The sequence below is a fragment of the Rousettus aegyptiacus genome, unplaced genomic scaffold (assembly GCF_014176215.1).
Source record: "Rousettus aegyptiacus isolate mRouAeg1 unplaced genomic scaffold, mRouAeg1.p scaffold_m13_p_11, whole genome shotgun sequence".
NCBI classification, from domain to species: domain Eukaryota; kingdom Metazoa; phylum Chordata; class Mammalia; order Chiroptera; family Pteropodidae; genus Rousettus; species Rousettus aegyptiacus.
This window is the reverse complement of record NW_023416286.1, coordinates 95,265,201-95,269,437: the sequence shown is the minus strand read 5'-3', so window position 1 is coordinate 95,269,437 and position 4,237 is coordinate 95,265,201. Positions and strand designations below refer to the sequence as shown.

At 42.7% G+C, this 4,237-nt stretch overlaps 1 non-coding gene across 1 annotated transcript; it reads right to left on the bottom strand.

Annotated features, from left to right (window-relative positions):
- Window positions 1-461: 461 nt before the first annotated feature.
- On the bottom strand, window positions 462-580 carry LOC118609539. Its single transcript, XR_004953467.1, has one exon. It is a non-coding gene; the product is annotated as a 5S ribosomal RNA (ribosomal RNA).
- Window positions 581-4,237: the final 3,657 nt, after the last annotated feature.

Below are 4,237 nucleotides of genomic sequence, written 5' to 3'. Positions count from 1 at the left end.
TCTTCGGGCGATTCAGCCAGGATCCCTCTCGCCCCTGGCTTTCCCTCTCGGTAGTTCCGTATCTACCAGCTTCCGCCCTCTTCCTTGGCCGTGAGTCCCGATTCGCCCACGTGTGTTCACGGTTGAGCCCCCCGCTCTCCCCTGAAGCAGAGTTCCATTGCGTGTTCTCCAAAAGTGTGTCGATGGCGCCCTTTGAACAAAAGCTTCATGCTTCAGCAGGTGTCATTGTTATTTTTTTTTTTCATTAAACAGCTGTGCCTGTAAGCATGCTCTGATTGGGCTCTGTGTTTGTGCATCGTTACACACAGCATATCAATTACTTTCAAGAGCTCTTGTTGAATATTTATTCTCATTCTTAAATTTGTTTTATTACTTTTTATTGTTAGGCGAGGCAACCTTTGGTTGACCTCACAGATTGCAAGGAACCTGTCAGTTTACAATCTCTTATTTTTTATCTTTTACGCCTACAGCACCTGGTCTTCCTAGGCGGTCTCCCATCCAAGTGCTAACCAGGCCCGACCCTGCTTAGCTTCCGAGATCAGATGGGATCGGGTGCGTTCAGGGTGGCGCGGCCGTGGACCAGCATTTATTCTTTTACCCAGTATTTTTATTAATTAAATCTTTAGGTCTATAAAAGTGAAGACATTTTAAACTAAAATGGTGCGGAATGTAAGGAATAAACGTTTTGGAACTTTCGATCTAACGGAAAGGAAACTAGGGGAAGCATTTTCTTCTGTACTTTTTTTTGTTTGTTTCAGATGTAATGTTTCCTACAAAATATTATATTTTCATGTTAGGTAGATTATAGATCTTTAAAACATGCAAAGCTTATACAAAATGATTTGCCTTTACAACGACTTCCAAGTTGCTCTTAAAATGTCTTCGCTTCTGGGAACATTTGCTAGACCGAATTAAGTGGAGCTTGTATAACAACTTTTGAAGATAATAATTTAACTGTAGCTCACCATTTGATGCTAGGATTTCAGAATTTTAAAAACCAGTGTGTTATAACCACATAGACCATCAGATATAATTTTAAAATCATCGCTCAGGAGAATTTTTATTTAAAACTGCACGGCACAGCCACTACTTTGTACATGTGTGAGAGAGAGAGGCCCAGGACTAATCTCTTTCCGGAAACAACTAGAAAACCATGGGGAAGCGCGGTTTTCAGATGTTGAATGACAGGCGAGCAGGACCGTGATCCTTGCGAGAAAGGAAGAAAAGGTGCGTGTGTGTCTAGTTTGTGCTCTGCCTGCAGGCGGGTCTGGCATGTGGTGCAGGGACAATGAATCCAAAGGGAGATGGGAAGCCTGAAGTGACTTAATTTTCAGCCTGGGAAGTAGAGGAAGCCATTCCGGGGGCGGGGAGGGGGGGTGATGAGTTTGGTCCTGAAATCTTCGCAGGAGGCACCACTGGGTGTTTGGCTAATTATGCATCTTACACTCTTAGACCAAAATCCGAAGCGAGCAGGCAAAGGAATTTCTAGAAAAGAAAAATTACAAGGAAGGTGTGAGGCGAACCCCCGAGCTCACCCGGGACTAGACGTTATTCACGTTCTGCTAAGTGAGAGTCGAGGGAGCTCTTTGGTGCAGGAGGGAGCCGCGGAGCCCCGGGACGGATGCGGATGCACCGTGAGCGGCGGACGGGTCCCGTCATTGCAGCCCCGCTAAGAAGAACCTGACGGCGAGCTTTGATAGGATCAGGCTCTTCTTCCAGGAACTCAGATGCCTGCCGGAACAACATGGTACTCCCGAAAAACACGACAAAACCCTCCTTCCAGAAACATTAAAAAAGTCAAGTATCTAACAAAATTGATGGACATGTGAAGAAGGAGCAAAAGAGACGACTATCCTGGAAAATATCAGTTACTAAAAATAGAACCAGAAATAGAAAAAAAAAGATGTACCTAGTAGACAATTGAAAATAAGTATTATGCTCAAAGATATGCAGGAAAATATGAACAGAAAGATGAGGTAAATGAAAAATGAATCAGACACAAGTGGAATTTCCGGAGTCTGAAACTACAATATGTGAAATAAAAATATCGATGAATGACATTAGCAGCAGAGTTTATTTACACCACAGGTTAAACAAAAATCAGTGATCTTTACGGCATTATAATAGGGATTTGTTAAAATGAGGTACATCAAGAAAAGAGACTGAAAATAAAAAGAAAGAAAAAGAATTTCAGGAAACTGGGAACTGTCAAGCATTGAAATCACAGAGAGGGGAAGCAGGAAAAAAATGGAAGAAACTGCCAGATTTTTCAAGCTCGATTGAAACAACAAACCCACAGATCCAAGAATCCGAATGAAATCCAAGCAGAAGAAACAATACTCAACACACACTGCCATTCTTGAATTCTGTGCGGAGTTAAAATATCCATCAAAAAATTATGTGAAATAAACACATTTCAGAGACACAAAATTTGTGATAATTTGCCATCAGCGCACTAGTACTGTAAGAAATGTTAATTAAGCTCTTCAGGCAAAATTATACGTTATAGAGACTTGAATCTAAATCAGAGAAAGTTTCTGAGTATGGCAGATATGCGATATTTAATTTAAAAACTTCTAAAAATAACGTACTATTTAAAGCAAAAGGAATGTTGCTTACATGGTTCCTAGACTACAGGGAAATAAAAGCATGTGAACGATCACACCAGCGCTGGAGTGGAAAATGCACGTACCCTCGTTGTAAGCATCTCGTGTTTTGCACAAAGAGCTGTCCTGCCGCGAAAGGTGAACGATGTCCCCTAAATGACTAAATCCAAGGGAGGCAGGAAAAAGGTGGGACTCAGCTCAAAGGCGCAAATCAAAACAAATACCAACATGGCAGAGTTAAGTCCAACCGATCAATAACAGCATCAAATGTAGATGCTATAAACATTCCATCTAAAGGCGGGTTAGGTTAAAAAGGGAAACCCAACGACATGCTTGCCTAAAGAAACCTGATTCTATTTAAAATGCAGTTAGGTGGATCGCCGCAGGATGAGGAAGCTGTACACCCGCGCGAACAGTAATCTCGGGAAAGCTCGGGTGCCTAGATTAATATCCGAGCAGACTGCAGAGCTGGGGGTGTATCCCGGACTTGCAAAGCACATTCCGTAATTACACAGCAGGCAATTCATCTTCCGTGAAGTCCAAAAAGTCCTCGTTTCTTGGTGTTCTGTGCACCTTCTAATTGTTAATCCTCCCTAAACTGGAATTTCTGTACAGGTGAGGCTAAAAATTAATGTTTACAATGACGAGATCAGGATTCCCGGTGAAGGTGTTTCTCCGTCGTCGGGAAAACCAATCAGTCTAGCTATGATTAGGATTACAGCTCGTTCTAAACTCCAACTAGTACCTAGAATAAATTTCAGGTTAAATTTCTGAAGGGTCCGTATTCCCATCATGCTCGTTTTTCAATGGCAGAGTTCCGCGTTTCTGTACTCAGTGCTCATCCTTTCTGATTTAGTTCGTTTTTTCCTGGCTTTAACCCCTACACGCCAAAACGTTTCTCTCCTGCCGGGCATTCTCTCGTGAATCCTGCTGCCCAGGGCTGCTTGCCCCCCGTTACACGTGTTATAACCTCACAGCGCCATCATCTACGAGGCGTCTCAGGTTAGAGCTCGGACCTCACCTCCTCTCTCGACCGGTTCTCGTTAGAGGCCCCGTCTCCACCTCAGTGGGCGCTTTTCTCTTCCTGGTCCTATAAATCTATTTCATCTTTATTTTCGTTTCCATGGTTTCGATGCATGTCTTCATCTTCCTCAAATATGTCGCGTCCTCCTATGCAGACTCCTCTGGTCAAATCCTCTAATATCTTCCCGTAACCTTCCAAAGTCTTATCATGGCAAATAAGGCTCTTAGCAGCCTTGGCCCCCGTGCCTCCAGCCTAATTGGACCTCCGTGAGCTTCCGGGTGGCAGAGACTTGAGCTCATTTTTCTCTGTTGTCCCAGCACCTAGGATGCTATGTGATGAATAATAGCTATTAGGAAACAGTACAATGAATGACTAATATGTAAACAAACGAATGGATTTTAATAGGATAGTTCAAACATATCCGATTCTTTCTTGGCAGTCTTCGTTGGCACCTGTTTGGGAAAAAATCAACAAGCCGTCAAGCAAACAAATACTCAGGCTCATCTAATTCCTGTTTCCTGAGAACTTGTGTATAAATAGATGATCATAGATGATTCTGTAACAGTCTGTAAATTCTAATGTAGCATTATTAGGTAACATAAGTACA